Source organism: Myotis daubentonii, chromosome 1 (assembly GCF_963259705.1).
Source record: "Myotis daubentonii chromosome 1, mMyoDau2.1, whole genome shotgun sequence".
In the NCBI taxonomy this organism is placed as follows: Eukaryota; Metazoa; Chordata; class Mammalia; order Chiroptera; family Vespertilionidae; genus Myotis; species Myotis daubentonii.
In genome coordinates, this window is record NC_081840.1 from 97896059 (window position 1) to 97911814 (window position 15756).

Below are 15756 nucleotides of genomic sequence, written 5' to 3' on the forward strand. Positions count from 1 at the left end.
CTCCATTTGAGTCCCGAGACCCCTGAGACCCTGGGGAGTGCCAGGCACAAGAATATTGGGAGCTAGTCACAGAGAGCAGCTGTGAGAAGCCATAATCCAACCTGGACCAATGGGTTAGACATATACACTCAGGTACTTAGTAAAACATAGAATAAAAAAAATCATTAAAGTAGGACTCCACTGCAGAGGCCACAAAGGCCTTGACAGCGGAACTAATGCCAAGCATCCCCATCCCAGGAGATCGCAAAACTGCCTTAGAAGAAAGGAACTCGGAAAGATGAGGAACTAAAGAGCTGGGAGAGGAGGAACTTCACAGAGAAAAGTGCTGCTGTGTTACTGAAGACCCCCAACCTGGGGAAAGAAAGGAGGGCTTGCCCTCAAATCAAGGCATGCAATGGAGTTGGGCTTCAAGAAGACCCCATGAAGATGGACACATGTCCTCTGGAGTTTGGAGGATGGGTATTTGATTCTCTCCTTCAGTCAAGTGTGAGGGACCATAGTCTTCATGCCCAACAGCTCCAAGGAAGATAGTTTCACTGGGATGTGAGTTTATTTCCATCAACAGCATGACCAAAACACCTGTGTTTTTCCTAATGCGTCTGAAGGGTCATTTTGAAAAGAATCTGACTTAGAAGAGAATTCTATTGGAGAGGTGAAGAGATTTGTGAGATCAGTGGAAATCCAGAAATCCAATGGCCCACCAGCATCAAGGAATCAGAGGTGCGGCTCCCAGCCAGAGAAAGGGCATACTCCACATATCTTCTCACCGGGGGCCACTGAGCCAGAGGACACCTGCATGCAAGACTGCCCTACACCTAATCCTCTCACTGTTGACCCAGCTAGGGAGAGGGCCAGAAACAGGGGCTGCTGAGAAAAGAGGAGGAATGAAAGAGCAACATCAGAGAGTCAAAGAAACCAGCCATCCCCACCTTCCTCACTGCAGGCTTTACAAGGGGAAACACTTTAACTCTCAATAAAATTTGGAGTTTTCATTACTACACAAGTCTAAACATATTAATTGTTGGAATGAGATTGTTTCCTGGGATTAAAAGTGCTTGGGAAAGTTATGATATCGCTTAGGATTTCATCTAGGGCCATTTAAAGAACTAATCCTCAGAAATACTTTAATGGAGACCATTGAGAATTTTATTTTTCTTTTTTGCACCTAGTAAGTTCTGCTCATTCTATAAAATACATCCTGAGAAGAAATCTCCTCACGAAATCTTCACAGTGATCATCCTGATCTATAAAATAAAAAGAAGGTAGCTGCATTAGTTTGCTACCATAACAAAGTACCACAGGGTAGGGGACTTAAACAATAGAAATTTGCTGTCTCCCAGTTCTGGAGGCTGGAAGTCTGAGATCAAGGAGTTGGCAGGGTTGGTTTCTTCTGAGGCCCCTCTCCCTGTATCTTCACATAGTTTTCCTTCTGTGTATGTCTATGTCTAAATTTTTGTTTTTATAGGGACACTCGTCACTTTGAATTACGGAGCACCTCATGACTTTATTGGTTACTTGAAAATTCTGTCTCCAAATACAATTACTCTCTCCATAACTACTTCCAAATGGAATTTTTTTAAAAGTTAAAAACATGACTCTCACAAAAATACAGAATGAACACATATAAATTTTTTATTAAATCATTAATAAAGAAATCAATAAGATGATAAAGTTGATTCTAAGAGCATTTTGAGAGTCAGGCCATTATACATATTTTGAAAAAAGTTAGGATTGCTATGTTAGATACAAACTGGTTAATGTGCTATAGGCCATAAAACTATAATCTTTGGAGTGATCTTGTTCCCATACAAGAATCTATAAGTTAACATGTAATTTTACAGTGTCTGGGTTCTAATCTATAATAATAAAAGCATAATATGCTAATTAGACCAGACAGACGAACGACCTTGTAGACATCATTCTGGATGTCCTTCCGAATGAAGCTGTGGTGGTGGGGGCCGAGGCAGAGGTGGTTAGGGGCGATCAGGCAGGCAGGCGAGTAGTTAGGGGTGATCAGGCAGACAGGCAGAGTGGTGGGGGAGATCAGGCAGGCAAGCAGGCGGCAGGCAAGCAGGCGAGCGGTTAGGAACCAGTGGTCCCAAATTGTGAGGGGAATGTCTGACTGTGGGATTGGGCCTAAAACAGCTATCAGACATCCCCTGAGGGATCCTGGATTGTGAGAGGGTGCAGGCCAGGCTGAGGGACCCCCCCCCCCACCCCATGCACGAATTTCATGCACTGGGCCTCTAGTCTATGTAATAAAAGCCTAAGTGACCATTAAGGCAGAACGACCAGAACAACCAATCACTATGATGCACACTGACCACCAGGGGGCAGACGCTCAACACAGGAGCTGCCCTCTGGTGGTCAGTGTACTCCTACAGGGGGAGTACTGCTCAGCCAGAAGCCGGGCTCATGGCTGGCGAGTGCAACTGCGGTGGCGGGAGCCTCTCCCACCTCTGCAGCAGCGCTAAGGAGCAGTGAGCCGAACAGTAAGGAGCAGCAAGCAGGCGGGCAGTAAGGAGTGAGGGGTCCTGGACTGCGAGAGGGCACAGGCTGGGCTGAAGAACACCCTCCAGCGCACGAATTTTGTGCACCAGGCCTCAAGTCAAATAATAAGTAGCAAAGTAAAACACAAGTACATTCTAGATAATTAAATTATCTTCAGGAAGGCTCATAAAACACGCTCCAGTATGACATGGAAGAGACTCACGTCACCTCCATTCATCTTATTTCCAAGTTTTTGATAATATGTCTGGACATTCATCATGAATGATTCCTTCCAACACTGGGGCCTCTCAGTTTTCTGTTTTCATTTCCTCTGATAACCTTGTTCCCCATTTACCCACATTCCATTTCTTCTCCTGAATGTTTTTGTTTCCCAGACCATCATAATCCATCACTAGGAACCCCCCAATTAATTATCTTAATTTAACCATCACATTTTCAGTCACCATCTCTTATTTTTCCAGTTCATTCCCTCTAGTTTCCTAACTCTAGTTTCTAAGCTCCAATAGGAACTATAATCCATTGGTCCCATCACCTCTGCATGTCTCTTGTCACCCTCTTGTCTTCACATACCTCTTTACCCAGTTTAAATCCCATGTCCAATCATTATTCTCACTCGCTTTTAGAGGCCATTAAATTTTTTGCTCATTTATCACTTTGTCCCACTCCTTGGCTAAAACACAGCCATAATGCAGTTCTACTCCTAATTTATGCCTTTCCCTATGCAGCTAAATATTGCTGGTGAAAAATACCAGCATATTGACTTCTCTCACTTAAAATTCTTGATCATTAACCTCATGTGGACCCTTAGTGTTGCCAGGAAATCAAACTACATTTCCCATCCATGATCATTCTTACTCCCACTCTCCTAAATCAGGGATCAGTGAGCTTTTTTCTATAAAGGGACAGATATACATATTTTCAGCTTTGTAGGACATCATGTCTATCCAACAGCTATTCAGCTTTACAGCCACATTGTGAAAGCAGCCACAAACTATACAGAAATGAATGGTGGTGGCTGGTAATCTGCTACTCCCTGTGCTCTAGATAACTAAAACATTTCTTCTCTCTCTTCAGACTTCCAATACCTCCCGCACTATTCTTACTCTCCATTGAAATCCTATTCCACTGATAAAATAGAAGCAAACAGAAAAGAAAGTCCATGAATTCTCACCACCACATCTCCCAATCTACCTGCCTCTGTGCCCATTTGCTTTCTCTCAGGTGCCTGCAGACACACTGATTTGCTCAGGGAAAGGTCAATCCCTCCATTCAGGCATGGCCTCCCCTCTGCTCTCACAAACCCCAGGACACTCCTGCAGTACTTGTGTGTTTTCTCTTCTCATCATATTTTCCCTCCCTATGAGTTCTCTCTGTGAACATACAAATATATTGATATAGTTAGGATATATTAATCCTAACTTCTTGACCTCATTTTCCCTTCTAGCTACTATCTCATTTCTCTCCCTTTCTTTGCAGGAAAAAGTCTTTAGGATCACCTATTTTTCTGTCAGATTTCTGTCCTCTGATTCTCCTGTCAAATCACTGGGACCAAATTGTTGTCCTATCTATCACTTCAGGTAAACAACTCTGTCTGCGATGCTCTATGACTCACATTGCTGTGCCAAATGGCCATTTTCTGTCTTCATTTATTTCAACCCACCGTGTATCCCTCCTCCATAAAACACTGCATTTTGTTTTGTTTTTCACTTGGCTTCTAGAACATGAGATTCTTTGTTTTCCTCTTGTTTTTTTGGCTTCTCCTGTGAACATTCTAGGAATCTTCCCACTTCAGAGCCCTTGAACTTAGTTCTCTGCTCCCAGTCCTGCTCCCTGGGTAGCACATGGCTCTCTCTTTCACCCTCTGCTACTTGAATGCCACCTTTTAATGAGGCATTCTGTGATTACCTATCCAAAATCTCAGCCCCTGTTCTCCCAGCACTTCCTAGTCTTCTTCCATGCTCTATTTTTTTTAACTTAAATACTTAGCTCCATCTAACATACTATTTTACACATTTATCATGCCATCCTTATCTTGTTTAGTATCTGCTTCCAAGAATGTGAAATATTTAACTATATTTTGCATGGGTTTTGTAATGATCAAATGAAGGTGATCTTTGTAAAATCTCAAGACAAAAGGTTTATTATGACAGCTACTGATATATTGGGAAAACCAAAGAAAGATCGGGTCAGCCAATGGATTTTTATTTTACTTTTTCTTTACAAATTAGGAAGTAAATTAACTCCTTTCAAATACATTCATCTAGGGAGATGCAGACTTCTTTTTATTGTATCTTCTGATCTTTGGGATCTTTAAAATTATTCTAAATTTCAGGTTAGCAAGTATGAGACTCCTCTGTTCAGATTCTTTTTGGGACTGAAGTATGATTCCTGTGGCTCCCTATTGAAATCATACTCTAGACAAAAAATTGGTTTCCAATTTTTTCCATGCAATTCTAGAATCATCTTTCTATGACTTCAAAAACCCTATTCAGTGCTAATAAACTTTCCATAGATATTTAAATTTTCCACAAGGAAAATTTTATTCAAATTGGCTATGTCTGTTTATGTAACGCATCCATCTAGTAATAGGTTTCTCTTCTTCTGAGTTTGTTTTGGGGTATGGATATGGGATTCTGGCTAGGTCCTCTACAGTAAGCCTATTTTCCAGTGCCATTTTTATTGGCAGAAACTTTATATGCCAATCTAAATGGACTGATGAAATTATTTTTAAAATACTCTTGAAAGGTAATCAATAATACAGGTCTGAATTTATGTAGATCAGTTTTCTCACTTCCCATCTAGTGATCCAGACTGCCAATCATGACTTTAAAACAGTAAATGCTTTTTTATACTACTAAAAAGAGGAGCCAGAACAGCAGAAAAGAAAAGTTTGACTTCAAGCAGAAGTAAACATATTTTCACTAAAATATCAGAAGAGGGACATAGATTCCTTGGAAAACTGAAAGAGTGCCTTTATGAGTGTGATGTGATCCCTCAAGAAAGCCGGACACTTGGCCTGTCCCAGGCTAAACCATAAGCTACAGTTCCATTTGAGCCCTGCTTGTTTCTGGTGCTTGAGGACATCTCGTGGAGCATGAGCACATGTGGTGTGATAATCAATTCAGTTACAGGATTCTTCAAAATGATTGTGTGAGGTTTTATTTTATTTTACTTCCCAAAGAACTCTTTGGTTGACTGCATTTTTTCAATTTTCAGTTGACTGCCAGCAGTGATTTTTCTGAGAGGTTCTAATAGCAATTTTCTGATGAGGGAAGACAATCCTTCGGTTAAGCCTAGTTAGAACCCACTAATAAATTGTCTGATGAATTCTCCAGGTTTCTCTAACCTTGCCACCAGATTATAAAGGTGGTACACCTGTATTTCTTAGGGTTCTGCATCAAAAACAGGAAGCAATGCTGCTTAACTTAAAAGGGAATTTATTAGGAAGATCCTGTCCCCACAACCTACCAGGGGCTGAGGAACCAGGTTTGGGAGCATGCAGAAGTGAAAGCAGCTCCAGAGGGACAAGGCGCTGGAAGCAGAACAATCTCATGATCCAAACAGCCTGGTTAGGAGGTCACCACTACAATGAATGGTCTCCCACATTCTGTTCTTCTTTCTGTCATTCTCAAAGTCTAAAGTCATAGTAGACTCCTTTGGAAGAGACTGAACCATGCTTGTATGTCGGGGGAGGGGGGGCAGGGTGTGAGGAAAACTCTGTATCCCTCAGATTTTGATAATGAAGAAGTACTTTATCATCAATATTTCACCTCATGGAGGAATGTTGTTAGGAAAGTGAGCGGATGCTGGCAGCCAAATATGATGCTTTATGTTACAGCACACTGCAAGAGCATGACATTGAGGAAACAAATCACTTATATTGTTAAACCAGAACTATCAGCTTACATACATTAATTCCTATTTAATGCCCCACAGATGATGAGTAGATTTTAAATCCTTAACCGTATTAATAATCTATTGCTACATAACAAAAATACTCCTAAAACTTTGTGCCTAAAACAACAGACATTTATGACCACACAATTTCTGTGAGTCAGCAGTCTAGGCATGGCTTAGTAGGGTTTTCAGCTTCTGGGTCTCTCACAAAGCTATAATACAAGTATCAGCCTGGACTGAGGAAGGTTCAGCTTCTAAGTTTACTTACATGGTTGTTGGTGTGATTCCATTTCTTAAGGATTCAAAGAACTGAGGTTCTCAGTCCTTGATGCTCTTGGCTGGAGGACCTGCTCAGTTCTTTGCAACATGGGCCTCTCCAACATGCCAACTTGCTTAATTAAAGCCAGCAAAAAAGTCTGCTAAGAAGAGGGGAGTCACAGTTTTTTGTAACCTCATCACAAAAGCAATAGTCCCTCTGTGGTGCTGTATACTATTGGTTGGGAGAAAATTACTCAAGAAGAGGGGATTATTAAGGGTGTGAATGGTAGGGATGATTTGGGGTCATCTTAGAGGCTGCCAACCACATAAACACAATGATTGTGTTATATTAAGTTGTATTAAGCAGATGGACTTCTCTCAATAACTTGATTAATTGTTTTGGGTTGTGCAGACAGAGGATAGGTGTGAATCCCACATCAGCCACAAGAGTCAGGAGATAGTCCGCAGCAGTGTACACAGGCATATCCAAGAATGATAATATGCACTTTGACCAGAACACTGACTTCACTCAGGGCCTTTAATTCTACTGGCCTCCAGAACAGCAAGGAGTTCAGCCCATGGAACTACTAAAGCCATGAAACTCCAGGGTCTTTTCTAAAAACTTGAGTCCAGCTATATCCTTTGAGCTCACATTTCTTCCATGTTTGCTCAAGTAGAACACAAGTGCATTCCATTATCTCATTTCTTCTGCACATTCATATTCATGCTATTTTGTTCTTCTGCCATGCTCAACCTCCCTCCATTCCCAACCCCTGCACATCTTTTTTTCTTTGCAAATCTAAGCTTCATGGTAGACAAATTATCATCCTTAGTCTCCTCTCAGATACCTGTTGTCTCTGTAATGCTCTTTGCTCCCCATCCTGACACTTCCAACTTAATTACCATTGCCACAGGAAAGCTTCCCATGACTGTCAGGCCATATTAGGTAGGTTCTCGTGTTTTATATATAGTCACAGTGTACATTAGAGTTTTTCTTACTTTACTTGTCATACCTTTAAATAGCTACTGTGGTCATTTTGGGGTTTAGTAAATCCTTTCCCTGTATTATAAATCCATGAGAGCAGGAACTATATGGTTTTTGTTGATCATTGAACCACTACCTGCCACAGCGGCCTCAGAGATCACAGGTGGATGGAGCATTGTCTCTTTTCTTGTATTAAACAAATATTTTAGTTCCATTCCTCTTCTTGTATTTTAGAAAGCTTTTTTTCCTCTAAGGAGCCAGTTGCCCAGTAAACCACTAGAGAGAAAAGATATTCATTTTCCTGAGAGCTCAGAGGCCAGTAAACTGTTTTCTTCCTCTGCAGATCTGCCTCCAAATCATCACTCACCCATGCCCATAGAAAAAATCACCATTCCTTGGAACTGTTGTCACCCATCTACACCACCATTCTTAACCCCTCCTAGCTGTACTCCGGATTTCTTAATAATTTGCTCTTAGTCATCGAACTCTTTAGCATTTCACATGCATTGTCTTCTCCTGTACCCCAAATGCCTCACTCTTTAATTTCAGGACATCTGTACTCATTTACCCAGCAGGGTCCAATACCTCAGAGGAAAGTGGGAAAGCAGATCTGCAGCGGCTACAGGAATATCCAGCACCTCAGGCTCACCCATCCTTGACCTCTACTATTTCAACAATGGCCATCTTCCCTCCAGCCATGGCCACCCTGGATGTTCTTATCACCCACAACTGTCCTGTCACTAAAACCTTAAACTGCAGTCTTCCTCCGCCCTTTTGACATCACCCTTGCACTGCTGGTCTGCACACTTCCTGACCTTCATACTGTCTCTTCTTCTATCTCATCAGGGTATCAAATCTGTTGCACCATTGTTGCCATAGAAATTCATTTTATTTTATTTTTTCTATTCTATCTATGGTGTATCACTTAGTGAGGGCTTTGGAGTCAGACACCATCAGTTTGAATCTAGATAACAAGATATTTGACTTCTCTGAATTGCTATTTCTTCATCAGAAGATAAAGACAACAATATGTATTTCATAGAATTATTGAGGATTAAATGATCCTATTTAATGAAGAGGTAATATGCAAATTGACTGCCATGCCCTTGCACAAGATGGCAGCCCCCATGTAGTCAAAGATGGGCAGCACAAAATGGCCGGCAGGGGAGGGCAGTTGGGGGGGACTGGGCCTGCAGGGGAGGGAGGGCAGTTGGGGGGGCAGGCCTGCAGGGGAGGGCAGTTGGGTGTGACTGGTCTGGCAGGGGAGCAGTTAGGCATTGATCAGGCTGGCAGGGGAGTGGTCAGGCTGGTAGGCAGAAGTGGTTAGGGGCAATCAGGCAGGCAGGCAGGCATGGTTCTTTGAAAAAGAACCATGCCCTCCACTTTCCACCTTTCCATCCCTAGCACTCTGCACCAAACATTGGTGAGCAGTTGGGAGCCAGCAGTCTCAGATTGTGAGAGGGATGTCCGACTGCTGCTTTAGGCCCGATCTTGCAGTCGGATATCCCCCAAGGGGTCCCAGATTGGAGAGGGTGCAGGCTGGGCTGAGGGACACCCTCCCCCCAGTGCATGAATTTTGTACACTGGGCCTCTAGTATAATAATGAATGCAAATAACTTAGTAGAATTACCAATAATTAAAAAGTGTGCTATTACTGTTCAAGATAGTCAGGGTATATCAGTTTCTTTCCAATATCCTCTTCTCCTTATACCTTACTGCAGTTTATGTTGTATACTATTCCCCTCCCCCCCCCAAACACACCTTTCAAGGCTTTGCTCCAACAAATATCTCCTCTTTTAGCTATGTGCTCTCCAAATTATTCTGAGCACATAGCATGGCCCAACCTTACCCAAATTAAAAACAACAAGAAACCTTCCTCAATTCTATGTCTCCTTTATCTTTTTAAAAAATTTCTTAACCAAAATTTTTGACTCTGTTTTGTCTTAATTATTCTATTGAAACAGATTTTACTGAATCATCACCCTCTTTCCAGCTTCCTAAGAAGGGCAGCCTTTCCTTATCCATAAAGTAGTTCCAGGGACCACCACATCCCAGGGTAATGAAAACTATCTGCTGTAGAGTTGGAGCAGCTTTCTCAATGGAGAAACCTAGAATCGGTGGACATCTTCTAAAGAAGATGGATTGGCGCACGCGCGCGCGCGCGTGCACACACACACACACACACACACACACACACCTTCATGCAGTCCTTGAATCCCCCCTGTAGTATAACAGCATCAGGCCATCTTTTTATTACTTCTTCCACCTCCCAGGAAATCTCTTGATATTTACTTTAACTCAATTGAGTGTTTCTGAATGTGTGTGTGTATGTGTATTAGGAGGTGGGAAGGAGGACAAGGACAGAAGATAGTCTGCTGTAGTGAGGCTACTCTCCATTACCCATAAAGATGGCATAACCTCCCTTATTGCAATCTTACTCAGCCCCAAAAATCCTTCCCAGACACCCTGGCCTGCTTATCTTGCTTTAAAATCACAGGGTGGAAGGAGGCAAGCGGGTCTGAAACTGACTATTGTCATCTCTACTATTTTGTGCCCAGACAGTGAGTCCTTTGAAAAAGAACCATGCCCTCCGCTTTCCACCTTTCCATCCCTAGCACTCTGCACCAAACATAGTAGGAATTTAATTAAAATTTGTTGATAGATTAATTGCATTCTTACCTGGTCCTGTTGTAAAAGCTGAAGCCTGTCTCTATGACGCCTTACCTGCCAGCTTTAGAAGTCACCCCAGCTAGATAGTGAGAGAGGAAGCCAGAAGCCTGTGCCCAGAAACATCCACAAACCTTCCCAACTGTCATGGTCAAGGATAGAGGACTGAGGCTTGCCCATTCCCTTCCCCAGATCCATGCTCTCTGGCTTTCACACTGCCCCTGGTTCACCCATCTTGTGGTCCCTGCTTCTCTCAGCCTCAGGTGCAAATACCCTCCCCCACTCTCTCCAGACACTGTGGCTTCTGCATTCATTCAAACTCCTCTCCTCCTTTTCCTGCCTGAGCCTGCTAGAGGGCAATGGCCCCCTCACCTCACATAAAGGAATGACCCTGGATTGGGGATCAGGAGACCCAAGGCCTGGCTCTGGGTCAAATACCAGGCTCAGAGACCTGTTCCTGCCTACCACTCCGCTCCTTTCCTATGAATAGCATCTGGATCTGTCCTTAGGCTGTGAAAACGAGGCAGGACCTAAACTCCAGCCATCTGTTGCCTGAGCTTCTTATAAATCATCCAGATCCCTGGCCCCTCTTCTGCAGGTTTGGGTCCAGTGGGCCATGGTTGGAGCCTGGGATGTGTGTAGATAACAAACTATCTTGTAAGGAAAGTTTGGGAAGACCGGTTTAGAGACTCTGAAGTCCCATTCAGCTCTGACAGGGTCCTGCTTAAAACAGGACTTCGACTTCCAAACAGCAGCCAGAGTCACAACCTCATGATTTTTGCCATATTTATACACCCATGGACTTCATAGCTCTATGTCTTTCTTTAAGTTATCCTGCATTAAAAAATCTTCTTTAGCCTATCATCTCTAAAATCACAGCTTTGAGGTGTTATTTCCCTTCATATATGTAAATATGGACATATAATTCAAATTTAAAATGTTAATTTCTATACCAACAAAAATCATTTCAAGCATTATCCCACCAGGATGTATGTACTACGCAAGAATTTTAAAATATTGATTAAAGTTCTAAGAACAGTTAACTTAGTTGGTGTCCCCTAAGGGACATTTCACCCCTTTTTACTCTGTAATCAGAATGCTGCAGCCCATATCCCTGGGATGAGGGGAGCCTGCTGGGGAGGGTCTTGGCAGTTTCCAGAAGCTTTGTGCTGTGTGCTCAGGATGCTTATCTCTGAATTAAGTGGCTCAGAACGAATGAGGCTGACAGAAAAGCTCTGTTTAATCACAATCCCTAGTGCAGTTTCTGGTGCTGTTACTCTGGGAAAAGAGGAATGCACACCGACCTTGGTATTATACAGCAGTGCTCCTGGTATTGTCGAATCCGTCTTCTTTCTTCCCCTTCAACATGTGCAAGCGCACACACACACACACACACACACACACACACACGTCTGCTTTTAAAAGAAACCCCAGTTAAGGTAAGCATGATACCTTAAAAGCCAAGCCTTATCTTTGCTCCCCATCAGGCTCCCTTGAAAGAGCTTGCTGTCTGGCTAGCAGTTCTCTAGGAATCTGTTTTCTTTGTGGCAGCTGCGGAACCTAATGAATCAAGCCAATAAACCATTTTGACAACATCTGCTTCTTTTATTCCTTTCTCTCTCCAATCCCAGCCCCAATCTAAAAGCCTCAGACACCATCCCCTCCCACCACCATGGTGAAGGCCGACAGTTTCTGTAACTTGTTAACGGTGCCATTCTTTAACAAATCTGAAGGCCTTGGCAGGGGCCCAGAGGCCAGGGATCAAGTTCTGCTTTGCAATCTACACATTGACCAAGTTCTTTACAGAACTTGGGCAACCCCTCCCAGCAGGGTGCAGGGTGCCTGGCAGGGCTGGCTGACCCCAGATATGTCCTCCCATTGTTTGTCACCACCTCTGGCATTCAACCATTTGTCCCTTGAGCCATGTTTTAGTCTTCAGTGTTTTCTATCCAAAATTCAATCCCCAGAGACATGTAGTAACACCACACAGGGCGAGTCAGTACCTGGCTGAATCACAGGGACCAAAAGCAATGGGTCACCGGGAGGGCAGGCAGAGCTCAGGAAAAGGGGTGAGGTGAGGGGTTATAGTGAGGAGAGATGGGAGGGTCCACAGGCCTCTGCCTGCTCATGCTTTAGCTGACCTGGGGTTGCAAGCACAATTTAGCAGCGACACCACAAATGGGTTGTCTGTGGATGGCCTGAAGTCTGCGGAAAGGAGTTGCTAACTTCCCAAGTACCTGTTTTTTAAATGTGGAGAAAATACAAAGTTTTGGTCATTGTTACTCAAGTAAATTCTGTAATTTCTACTGCAGTCTTTCTGCAAGACAGTAAGACAAGTAATACAGGGTGTCCCCCCAAAATGTATACACACTTTAGCAGCCAATAGCTCAATTGATGTTTCTTTCTTTTCAGATTTAAGCCATTGAAATTAATAATGGTAGCCAAAATGTGTATACATTTCGGGGGGGCACCTTGTATATAGTATTTATATTCTATAGAGGAACTTACAGACTGGTGATGAAAAAGACAGGTATACAAAAAAAGGAAGAAAGAAAGGGAAAAAAAAAGAAGGAAGGAAGAAAGGGAGAGAAGGAGGGGAGGAGAAAGGGAAGGAAGAACAAAAAAGGAAAAACACACCTAAACTCAAGGTTCAGACTCATTTTGTGCCACAATCAAGGTAAAGATGCCCCAAGAATTTAGAAGAGGAAACCATTGCTTCTTATCCACAAGGGATGAGATGAAAGAAAACTTTCAGGGAAGACTGATAGATTTTTTTCTGTCTATCTGTCTGTTTATCTTCTTCAACTATTTATCTATTTTTCTATATATAATTATCTATAATCTACTTCTATCTCTCTACTATCTATCTATCTATCTATCTATCTATCTATCTATCTATCATCTATCTATCATGTAACTCTGATTGTATTCTTTTCTCACTCTCTAACGTCAGTACTTTCCCACTAATGCTCTGCTTTTAGTAAAGTTAAATTAATTAAATAAGGAGGCCATTAGACTGAGCTGGTTATAATATGTTAGCAGCTTACATAAGCAAACTAAAACCTAAGCCTATAAATGCCTAAAGATTAAGAAATAAAAGTTTAAGGAAAGGTTAAACTGGGTGGATCAGTTGGTTGGAGTGTTGTCCTGTACATTGCAAACGTTGGGGGTTTAATTCCTGGTCATGCCATATGCTCAGGTTGCGGGCTTGATCCTCAGTTGGGGCGAGTACAGGAGGCAACCAATCAATGTTTCTCTCTCACATCAATGTTGTTTTCTCTCTCTCTCTCTCTCTCTCTCTCTCTCTCTCTCTCTCTCTCTCTCTCTCTCTCTCTCTCTCCCTTCCTCTCTTTCTAAAAAGCAATAAACATATCTTCTGGTGAGGATTAAAACAATTTAAAAAATCTAAGGACAACTAATCACAAATGACCAACTAAGCTTTTCCCAAGTAATACAACCACTTAAGCTATAGCCAATCAAGTAATGCCCTGGCTTTGCTTTTGTCTCTTTTCTGTAAAGTCTTTCCTCTGGCTTCTGTCAGTGGAGCACTCCTAACAGTTGCTGGTTTGCCACTGCCCAATTCGAGTCAATTTTTGCTCAAATAAACTCTTACAATTTTTAATATGCCTCAACTTATTATTTAACATTATTCAAGGCCTATTTCTCCATCCAGTCCTAGCTTTTAAACTTTATTCCATCCTAGTTTTCAGTACTTTTCTCATGTCTGGCATGCCAGTCTAATGGACCCACTGTCTTCAGCCGTGTCTTATACTCCCTGACAGACACACCTGCAGTCATTCTGTTCTCATCACTAAAATTCTATTTCCATTTTATAACCCCTTCTCAGTTCTGATTTGCCAGAAGTCCTCCCCAGCTTCTTTATAAACCAGCTCAGTGGCCAACTTCACCTTGAAGGCTTCCCCAAGTTCCTCAGCTAATAGAGTTCAGGTGTTGCACTTAAACTTAAAAAAAATAAATCTTATATTTGTGTTGTGTTTTCCCTCCCAGACTAAAAGCTCTTTGAGAGAAGAGATTGTGATTGTGCTGCTTTTATATATATCATAACCTGCACAAAGCACAATGCCTAGTAAAATGTCTGTATATAGTAATGGGCACTTAATATAGATTTGTTGTTTTAAATAGGAAATCTTCCCAGAAAAGTAGTCAGTCTTAAATTTCTATGACATTGTTAAAGAAATACTCTTTTTTCAGGTTCTCATTTAATCCAGAGGCCCCATTTTCAATTGAGTTCTGGGACCCTGGAAAGGGAGGGCACTGCACATGGCAAGGGATTCCTTAAGAGTCTGTGAATGACAGTTGCTGGTCGAGGCTAATGCCTAGGCTGTGGGAATGAGGAGCAGCTGCATGGTTCCCCTTCCACATTGCAGGTGTACCAGTGCTGGTTGGGCAGGTCCCCGGTGAGCAGCACAGGGAGGAAATGGAGGGAGTACCTCTCCTGATTTGACATAGGCCCTCCCTAGTACCAACCCTGCCAGGGCTCTGTCCTTAGGGAACACATCGTGAGGGCTCCTGCCACGTCCCAGCAAGAACAATGCCAGGCGCTTGGTGGACCATCAAGTAATATGTGTTAAACATATGAGTGTGCTTGATGCACGAAGTAAACCCAGAGGTCAGGGATGCTCCCTTTATCGGTGCCAAGACTGTCAGCACTACCTTTACAGGAAAAGCTGGCTCTGACTGTTACTAAGTTATTAAAACTACAGAGATCCTGACTTGTGTGCACTAACATGGGCTTCCCACAGCATCTCCCCTCATAACATAATATTCCAATACAGAAGTTGACAAGCAATAATTCCCACAAGGTAAAGGCCTTCTATCTATCTTATACTCATACAGACATTCACGGGAGAGGTTGTGAAGCATGGCAAATTACCCACTCTGAAAGAGCAGTCCATTTGTGCCCTGACTGAGCAGTGTCCATTTTTGGCTGTCATCATTACATTTTTCATACAGTAGTTAAGCCAAGGTCATGTTCCTGGACCCTGAGAAGTCATTAGGCTTGGAGTAGGAACAGAACTTGCACCTCCAAGAGGGGACATGATGTCCAGAGGGAAGTCCAGTTGATAGTAAACAGGAAGGCAATCGTCAACGTGCCACTCTGGAAGTTTTTCAGTGTACAAGTGGAATGAACAAAGGCTTAGAAAGGGTGAGGTCCATCAGGCCCTGGGGTTAGTAGGAAGCAGAAAAAGCGATATGAGGTCAAGGGGCATTTTTGTGCAGGGTTCACATCCCAATGTTATAATGTAACTGAAAAAGAAAGTAAATTTCAGAGAAATTGGCTTCACAGCCACCCTGGTTAGACTTCACCTGTTGTGCGAGCTGGTGGATGGATGTGAGTGGTTCCTTCTGAGAGTGATATACTAGTAGCTGGGCACCTGGGCAGCGCTGCCAAGATTTTCTATAGCATTTTGTGGACC